We start from the raw sequence: 10,945 nt of genomic DNA on the forward strand, positions 1-10,945 counted from the left end.
TTCTTCTGCAAAGAGACTTGGGATGGCTTTCATTCCCTTCCTAGCACTGTTTCTGGATGCTATATTTCAAAATTATGCCTTCCCTCTCTGTGTGTCTTTTCTTTTCAAGGCTAAATATCCACATTCCTTCAATAATTCATAATATGAGAAAAACTTAAGACCCTTTCATATCTATTTAATAAATAATTGATGAATGAAAAATGATTAAATTGTTAAAAAATTTTAAACTAAAAAATCAAATTCTAGAAAATCAAGTTTAATATTTGACACCCTTTAAAAGCATAGAATGAAAGCACAGATTGTCATATAAGTTTTAATGATAGTCTTTTGATGCATTAATGATGTTTATCACCAAAGACATTAACAGTTTCATTGCTGAGAAATGTACCACAGAGGAAAAAACTTGTATGTGATAAGCTAATTGAAACAAATTCATCTATGGTGTTTTTATTTGAAGGAAGAAAATGATAAGACAAAGTGGTAAAAGCTAGCATTTTTGTATTCTCACCTGAAACTAATGGACTTGAAAAGAAGTAAGTTAGAAGGAGGAAATAAGTGACTGGTTACAAAACTATTTGAATTTTGGAGAGCTGAGTGCAAATAATAGGGAAAAAAAACAAAGTATTGCTTAGACACCTTTAGAACATATTTATTAGAAGAAATTGGTATGAAACTTGGAAGACACAAGTGCAAATTTTTGAATGGTTACTGTGGACTTGAAGCTACTGGCATGGAAGGGAAGCTGGTATTCCATCATATTTCTTGACTTCCCGCACATGCAACCCTAAAGACTGAAGAGCAGGTTTTTCCTTTGTGTGATGATTATCTCTCCTTAGTTGAACTAAGATTCTCTATCTTGCTTCCAGACTCAGGGATCCTTTATTATTTTGAATTCTTTGGCTTATTCTAATGTGTATCATTTCTCCAATTTCTCTTTATTCTTTCATTTAGAGAAATGGGTTTATTCAGTATTTTCTATTTATCTGTTTGTGTATTCAATATTTAGTGTGATGTAATAAAATTGGAAATATTGTCAACTATTACTTTCTTTTTGAGAGTTACCAAGGTTAGTTCCTTTTATCTAACCCCAGGTTATATTTAGTCTTACAGGTCTAACTGTGATATAATATATAGATATAATTGGCTATAGGTGAGAGAAGGAGCAAGTATCCAACCACATGACTAACTTCATGCTCTCCACAAAGAGAGAAATCATAATGTGTCATGGAGAGGGGTGAGCTAGATTCCAGATTACATACTATACACATGAATTGAATCTTTGTTTATAGTTACATGGATCTTCTTCACTCCCATCCTCTCCCCTGTTTCTTCTCCCTTCCCCTTCTTGTCTTTCTCCATTCCTTCTTTCTTTGCTCTCCATTTTCAAAGGAAAATGAATCCTCAATGGAGTAGACCTATCATGGTGAACACAAGGAGGTATAAAATCTGATTTTTCCATCAGATTCTCAACTACAGGGTTCCACAGAGGCTCTGTGGAAAGATGAACCTAATTAAAGAGAACTAGGGATAGATTGTATGTTTATGGACTCTTGTGAGTTATATGTATATATGGGTATGTGTGTGTGCTTGTGTTTGTATTCTTTTTGAAGGGTTAATGATTTATATTCTAGAAATATTATTAGCTTAGGTACTTGTCTAGGAGTAAGGAATCTTTTACTTATAATTGCAGAGACCCACATATAAACTATTCTGATATTTTAAAGGAACAATCTGGATAGGAAAACAAATTGAATTCAGAAGTTCCTAGAAGAAAATCTGAATGGAGAGACAAATTAAAAAGATACTTTTAAGAATAGCCCCCCAAAATGAGTGTCTTTTATCTCAGTTTTCCTTAAAATTGTACATTCATTTTTGTTATTTAATTTGTTGTTTTAATCATTATTTATTTTGTTTTCTTGGCTCTGTTTCCTTCCTTGCAACAGTTTGTGTTTATGCTTCTTTGTATTCATCATGTTTGTCATTTCTTATATCATACTAATGCAGGGACTATATTCTTTACTTTGGCAAGCTGTCTTATAAATATATGCCATTGGTCAGACAAGGAACAGAGCAAGAGAGTGTTGATGGAATGTCAGAAATCCATCACCACTACTGGAAAACCAACCTGAAACATATGCTCTGTCAGTGGGGGATCAGCAGTATCATCTTTAGGTACAAAAAAAAGAGCACATAAAATACATGAGGGAATGCTCTCTCAGGAATATCCAACTTCTCACTTATCTAGATTGGGCTTGAATCCAATGGATCTGGATAGATGAGATTGCACTCCATCTTCTATTAGATAAGGGGCATATAACACCAAAGCACTAGTATTTCCCAGTAGATATGCCTTCAATCCTTTAATAACCTGTTATTTCAGCAGTGTGAATACCTTTGTTGTTCAGTCGTGTCTGGTTCTTTGGGTTTTTCTTGACAAAGGTGTTAGAGTGGTTTGTCATTCCTTCTCCAGTTCATTTTATAGATGAGGAAACTGAAGCAAACAGAATTAAATTATTTGATCAAAGTCACAGAGCTAGTAAGTGTCTGAATTCAGGAAGAGTAGCCTTCCTGACTCCAAACCTATCAGTTTACCTACTGCATCGTCTGACTGTCCCAATGTGGATATTTGCTCCATTATTAAAGACTATAGTCTCTATGTTCCTTATTAAAAAGTGTTTTTGCTAAGTGAAATGAGCAGAACCAGGAGATCATTATATACCTCAACAACAATACTGTTTGAGGATGTATTCTGATGGAAGTGGATCTCTTCGATAAAGAGAGCTAATTCAGTTTCAATTGATCAAGGATGGACAGAAGCAGCTACACTCAAAGAAAGAACACTGGGAAATGAATATAAACTGCTTGCATTTTTGTTTTTCTTCCCGGGTTATTTATACCTTCTGAATCCAATTCTCCCTGTGCAACAAGAAAACTGTTCGGTTCTGTACACATATATTGTATCTAGGGTATACTGTAACCTATTCAACATGTAAAGGACTGCTTGCCATCTGGGGGAGGGGGTGGAGGGAGGGAGGGGAAAAATCGGAACAGAAGTGAGTATAAGGGTTAATGCTGTAAAAAATTACCCTAGCATGAGTTCTGTCAATAAAAAGTTATTTAAAGAATAAAAAAAAAAGAAATTCATTAGAATCTTCATATCTTTTTCACTTGAACTACTAAGAGCACCATTCTGTAGTTGATCTTTTTGGCCCTGTATATAATTTTTTATTTATCCCTATCCTTTTCATAGTTAGAGCTGATCCATTTGTTTAGCCTATCTGCATCTTTTTGGATCCAGATTTCATTTTTTAATGTCTCAGTTATTCTTTGTTTTTTGTTATTCTCAGATTTGATAATCAAGCTATTTTTTCATCCAGATATCAATAAAATTACTTAACAGAATCATACTGAGAACCCAAACAAAAAAAAGTGTTTTGAGAATTGTTGTGGCCAAGAAATTCATCACTTTGCTGCCAGGCTGGTGACAAGATTCCCAAGGTGAGCTGAATTTCTCCTTATATTACAAATATACAGTTCATCATTGGACTTGAACTTGAAGCCATTTTCAGCTTGGGAGGAATTTCTATAGCTTGTCTGGCATAGTTCTTGAGAAGTTGGGGGTCACCTGAATGCCAACACGAGATCTTGGAAGAGGATTTTTGAAGAGGATGGCTCCATACTTCACTGTTTCAGGGTAAATTTGTCTCTGGACTTTGAAGGACTATTTGGAAAATAAACTAAGGATAGCAATAGTGTCCCAGAGAAACTCCTGGTTAAATTTTGAAATTAAATTTCTCTATGCTTCAGATTTTATTTTTCATCTGTCTATGAAATCAGTCTTACACAAGCATACAAAACTCATAAATAATTCTGTACACCCGACTGGTTTACATTGGAAAGGTTTGGCCTCTCTCCAGCCACAGGCCCTACATCTTCTTTGTCCACTGAAGAGTTTCCCTGCATTAAGTCTGAAGAAATTAAAACTTAAAAGAAGGTTTTTTTTTTCCTTCCCAAAGGCTTCTTGTACTTTATCTCCTTCAATAAGAAACTGTGTAGAAATAACCTTCCTTTGAAAAGCTTCACCAGATTTTCAAACAAGATATGCTATTTGTCACTTAAAAAATTAATTGTGTTCCCCTTGGTAACATCATATACATTGTTTTTTCTCCAGGAGGAGGGTGTGTTGACTCAGTAGCTTAGTCAGTCATGAAGTATCATGTTTGTGACTTGAGTCAGATCAAAACAATGTAATTCTTGCAAAGTCAGTGCCAACAATTTTCCCAGTTCTGCTTCAATCCTATGGTCCTTGGCTTTGAAACTGTACTAGATTTTTTCTGTTACAATGTCTAGTCATGACTCAGAAGGTAGCCTGTGGGTGGGGTACCTTGGGGAGAGTCATATACATCTATTTCTCCCTTCTGAGCACCTTTAGCCAATCAGTACTTGCTGATAAACTCAAAAGGGAAAAGGAGAAACAATTTCAAAGATTTCTTGTGAATAATATTAATTGATATTTATAATGTACTTTTGATTATAAAATTCTTTATAACTATAATCTCATTTGAGTATTAAAATCATCCTTTGAATCAATGGGAACATAACTGGAAAAGTTACGATTTGTCTATAGCCTCATAGATAGTAATTGTCAGTAGTGGGATTTTAACAAAAGTACTGTGTCCAAAATTCAGGAGTCTATCCACTATGCAGCACTCCCTCCCTTAAGGTACCCAGGAAGATGAACCAATGGAGATACATTTTTCTGAATGAATAACACAATGAAGTCTATTTCTGGACCTGGCCCCAGGTTTGTCAACTCCGAGATACTTTGCTTCCATCTCATTTAGACTGCCTCCTCTGCCACCTGGAATATCCTATGGTAATTCATTCAGGCATAATTTATTGTTGTGAAATGGAGAAAAGAATGAAAAAATTCACTCAAATACAATTCTCAATAACAACTTTTCAAGACAGAGCCATGTGTCTAATTTTTCTATTTGTGAAGCCAGAGTATTTTGATTATGTATTTTGGTTATGTGCAAATTAAAGTCATATTTTCTGAGGAGTCTTTTTTGGGCAATTTCTATATTAATCAAACTTTTTTTGATTCTTCTGGCTACAAGTATCCTTTCTCCCAAAACCTCCTTGTATTCATTTTTGTATAAAAGTTACAAATAGCACATAATGTGTGTGTTTTGTGTGTGTGTGTGTGTATGTGTGTGTGTGCATATGGATGGATGGATGTTTTTTTATAAGTATATGTTTCTTCAGATTAGAACATAAGTTGCTTGAGGGTAGGGACTGTTATACTACTCTACTTATGTCCAAAGTCTCTAATATACTGTCTAGATAGCAGGTGCACGCTACTGAATGTGCCTACCCATTTACTCTTCTGCAAAATGAAGAAAAGAGTGAATAATTGAGGATGATTTCCTAGGTAGCCACAGTAAAGGTGCTGAAATATTCTTTAATAAGGTGAAAATATAGCTGGTCAAGAGAAAAGAACCTTTAAATACCTTCTTTATATTTTCATTGCTCTCTAAGATTCACAGTGTTTTTTATCACAAGAACATATAAAACAGGTTGTAAACTTATATACTGATTGATTGTATGGATAAGATGGATAAGGATAGTTATAAGATGCCCATGTAAGTCATTTGGCTACTAAGTCCACATTCAAAGTCACTGTTCTTAAGGAGTTCACAGGCTACTTATATTTCGGGGTTAATTTTAACTTTGGATTTAACATTAATTCCCACTAGATACAGGTCTAAGAATTTGATGCTTCATGTCTTTTCTCCCTAAAGCCTCAGGTTTATTTAGCCTCCTGGTTTGATATTATCAATCTATGTGATGTGCAATAGGAGTGGGAGATATTTTCAAACATGGAATCCAGCAAAACTTTTGGAGGTTTTTGGCCCAGAAGAAGTGAGAAGAAAGAAGTGAAAATAGCTCATAAAAAGGGGACAATGCTCAGGATCACTGTCTTCTGGATTAAGTGGAAGAAGAGATTATTCACCTAATATTTGGGGGGACGAATAGGGCCTAGAGTTGATCAGAATAGTCTCTTGAGGAGCTGACTAACTTGGGCAACTATGTGAGTCAATAGTGTGATATGGCAGCCAAAAAAAGCTGATGTGACCTTGGGCTGTATTAAAAGAAGCATAGCTTCCAGGAATAAGGAGGTGATGATTCTGCTATGTTACGCTCTAGTCAGACCACATCTGGAATATTATGTTCAGCTCTAGACACCACAGTTAAGAAAGGAAATTGATAAATTGGAGAATATCCCAAGAAGGATAACCAAGATCCAAAAAAGAGGGGGTACTTGAGTCCATACTATATGAAGATTAGTTGAAAAAACTGGATATCTTTAACCTAGGTGTCTTTAATCTGGGGAAGAAGAGAAACAGTGGATCCATGTATCTTAAATTTAAGAGATATTTGGAAGAAGGATTCAATTTGTTCAGAAGGAAGAACTAAGACCAATGGGGGTGGAGATGGTCAGGCAAATAAGCTCTATATCAGACAACCCTCTTAGTGGTTACAACTGTACAAAATAGAATAGGCTGTTTCTAGAGGTAGAGGCTGGGGGTAAATCAGGTCTTCAAGTAAAAGTTTGATGGCCAATGATGAAGTAGAATATAGTAGGGATTCTTTTTTTAGGAGTATGGGTTGGATGGCTACTGAAGTCTCTTCCAACTCTGATAAATTAATTCTTCAAAGATGAGTAAGAGGCATAGTTTGTTTGTTCGAAATTATTAAAGTGCTGGACAAGACCAAAGTATGGGAAAAAATATTCAATATATCTTTATGTGTTACTATCAATAGATAAGTAAACATTTACTAAACACCTACTGTGTGTTAGGAACTATGCTAGGCCACGGTAATGGAAAAATAAAATTGAAATAGTCCCTACTTTCAAGAAACTTGCAATCTGTTAGAGAAACAATGTGTGTGTGAAATAAATATATGTATATATATGGATATGAATGTTTAAATATACTATGAAATAGATTTATATAATATTAATGTACATGTGCACACAATATGAATATATATCTATGTTATAAATATATTTATGTGCTATAAATATATATAAAATATGAATATATATTATGAACATATGTGAATGTATATACACATGTATGACTGTATTACATACTCTCATAAAAAAACACAAACAATACAAAGCAAGATTAAGAACACCTTAGATTAGAAGACTCTTAGCAGCCAAGATATTAAGAATTATGATAAATAGTGTAAGTATTAACTTGGATAAAGGGATGCTAGGCATGTATTCCTATTTGCTTTAGTTTCCTCATCTATAAAATGATCTGGAAAAGGAAATAGAAAACCAGCCCAGTATGTTTTCAAGAAAATTCCCAAGGGGATCACAAAAAGACAAATATGATTGAAAATGACTGAACAACAACTAATAAAACAGTTGATGTAGTAAGAAAAATAAAGAGTTCATGCTATCACTATCTTACCCTCCCACCAGTAATAAAGATTCCAGTAATCCTGTTTTCCATCCCTTCTCCAGGTCCTATATTCTATCTAATGTGCCACCTAACTGCTCTCTATCTAAAGTGCATATTTATACTATTTATCACAATTCCTAGGATCTTGGCTGTTGCTTTGTATTTGCTTTTGAAAATTTGATGAATCAGTATTTTCCCTAGCTAGATGACAATGATAGAGCTCGGAAAAATATGAATTCTAATTTGGTCTCAGATACATAGTAACTCCTTGACCCTGGGTAAGGCCTTAATCCCTGTGTGTCTTATTATTTTTTTTTTCATCTGTAAAATAGAGCAATAATAGCACCTAGGTTCTAGGGTTTTTGTAAAGATGAAATGAGAAAATAGTTGTAAAGTTCTTTGCAAACAAACCTCCAAGTATTATTTAACTGCTAACTTTTATTATTATAGCTGTTTTGAGAGTTATTATAATACTAATAAATAAGAGCAAATAAGTTTAATCATCAGTCTTTTATGGCCATATTTAACAACAACCAAAAATGTTGAAAAAAAAAAGAATAGCTTCAAATCACCACTTTTCATGGCAGGGACTTTTATGATACATTTCTTGAATCAATCTATTAAGGGCAAAAGATATTTATTTTCAATACACTCAAATTAAAAACTTGTGAAGCCAAGTGGTCAGCTAATTAGGAATTAATGAATGTCAGGTGGATTCAATCAGTAGCACCCTCCCTGCTGGAGGTCACAGACAGAGCAAAACCTTTCGGAGGAATCCATAGCAGTCTCATTACACTCTTTCTTTGGTCAGTTAAGTCCAGGAAGGTAGTTATTATTAAGCACCTGCTAGGTAAGACACACCGTACATACCTTTTCCAATGTCCTGTGAACACTTAAAAGTTCAATAACCAAGGAGTGACACGGAAAATTTGAAGGGAGTTCAGAGGAAATAAAGAAAGATGACTAATGAATTGAATAAATGGACCCAGGAGAAAAGGTATATAAGCTAGGATTATTTTTCCAAGGTGTGACTTAATAATGCCCTTCAAGTATAAGAATGGTTATTATTTGAAGGTAATGGTGACGGCTGGTCTCCATTAAGGTTGATGACTGAACAAGGAGAGATGGATTTTGTTGACAATAGGAGGGGTTTAAGTTAGACATAAGGAAGAATTTTCTGATTATAGAGATTTTAAAATATGGAAGGTGCTACTTAAGGAGCTCAGGCAGTCTGCTCCTCTGGCAGGCTTCAAAAATTGGGTAGGTTCCCATCTGTCTGGGATTGCTGAAGTTAAAGTTCTGCTTGAAGCCTAAAGGCTGGACCAAGTGACCTTCCAAGATTTCCTCTAGCCCTAAGAGTCTAGGAGCTTCTTAGAAGACTTTGAAATTCATAACTATATCAAATTTTTTTAAAAAGATCAGTTTAACACTAAGTTTAAAAAATTTTATGTGAAAAATGCATTTATGAAAAATATAAAGGGATATCTATCATAAAACCAGGGGGGTAAGTGGTGCTGCCCTTGGCACAGTACCAATTTCAAATTGTTCACAACATATGAGAATAAGGGAGAAAGGTATTTTGTAAAATATTTAAAACATATGGTTTTTGTTTGTATTTCTTCCAAATGTTTAAAGAAAGTGAACAACTTGTACCTGTATACAATCGTGACCATGAATGTGCTATTATGTTTTAACAAAAATGTATTTATAAGCAAGCAGTAAAATACTGAAAGAAATCATAATGTTAATAAGTAGGAGGCTATCAGATTCCATATTAAATTTCGAGGACTTAAAGCTCACTTTGCAAAGAACAGTAATTTTAACTTGATGGATTAAACAGTTTTCAATCTGGTATAAATTTCTGAGATCCACAGGAAACAATTCAATAAAGCTAGTAATCAGCTGGCCAATAGATAATAGTCTCCCTTAGAGCTATTCAGAGAAAGAAAATATCACCATTAGGATAACAGGTGAAAAAGAAAAATTCTATTATGCTCTTACCTCCCAGGCCTGAGCAAAAAATCTTGGTGGGGGAGGGTGGTGGTGATGAGAAGAGGTTTAGAGGCAGAAAATAACCTGTTCCTACAAATCTTAATGAATACTTCTGGCTTTTTGTAGTCGCATTCATGTTTGTGAACTCATTGTATACATCTGTTTTTTTTTGGGGGGGTACAGGCATGAGATTTAAAGGTTGGGGGGCAAAAGGGAATCTTTTCTGGTTCAAGAACTTCTGGCGTGGGAACCTCCATTAATAATGACTGATTATAATGTACAGTCTTAGACAGTTATATTATTTCTTATCCATTTATGAAAAAACATTTATTTGTATGTGTGTGTGTATATGTGTGTGTGTTAGATGCTGATGGTCTATTTCTTGGTATAATACTCTACTCTTGGAATTCTTTTTATTTCAATCACTCAAGACAAGATATACCAGAAAAACAGAGACATCAAACTAGGTGATACCTTTCCTTATAATAACGTATTACTCATGGTGGTTCAAATACCCATTCTCCAGATTCACAGCCCAATGCATGGAAAATATCAAGATGGAAAATGCAGAGAAAAATCAGCAACATGAATAAATTGTGGCCAAATTTATTGAAGAGTTTGTATCTGGTCACTTTCCCTCCATTCTTTATAGACTTGATGAAGAATTGAATGCAATAGTAATAATAATAAATGCTTTGATACAGAAAATTAAGAACACATGTTGTTGATGCTTGGGAGGCTTCATTTCCGGCATAGCTAGATAAACAAATGTATTTACATAAGAGCTGCTTGAGTCATACTTATCGTAAGCTAATATTTATGCTAACTTCAATTGCTTTTCTGAAAATTGCTCTAATAGCAATTTCAGGAAAATAATTCCCCTCTCCAACTCACCACATATGCAAGCTTCAATTTAGATTTACATAAAGGGAAAATTTAGTTAGACAGCTCAAAGAAGGTTTTTCTTCAGGGTTACTGTTTCAGTTAAGCTAGAAGTCAAAGATACAAGATTGAAGAACAGAAATAATTAGATTTAATGTAGGAAGACCTGTGTTCAAATCAAAGCCAGCCTCTTAATAGCTGGGTGTTCTTGGGCTTCCCTTTTCTAGACATGTAGAATGGGGTAATTGGATAATTGACTTGTAAAGTCTGCAGGCTCATAAAGAGAAGAACCTATGATGTTTTTATCTCTACATATTCATTACCAGGCACTATGCTTGGCACATAGAAGTTACTTAAAATATGCATGTTGAATTCCAGCTCTAAATGTTTTGAATTTCTGAGAAATCCCGTAAAAAAGATGATTAAATAGGTTAAAAAAAAAAGACAAAATATACCATTCAGATGACAGACCTTCTCTTTCCATACCCAGAGAATCTCTTGGCTTTGGGATTAGAATTTAATCCTCAGAAAGGTCACAAATAAGTCATTTTTCCCCCCTGTTCTCTCTGGAAATATGGCAGTCCCTTAAG

The sequence above is a fragment of the Antechinus flavipes genome, chromosome 1, assembly GCF_016432865.1.
Source record: "Antechinus flavipes isolate AdamAnt ecotype Samford, QLD, Australia chromosome 1, AdamAnt_v2, whole genome shotgun sequence".
NCBI lineage: Eukaryota > Metazoa > Chordata > Mammalia > Dasyuromorphia > Dasyuridae > Antechinus > Antechinus flavipes.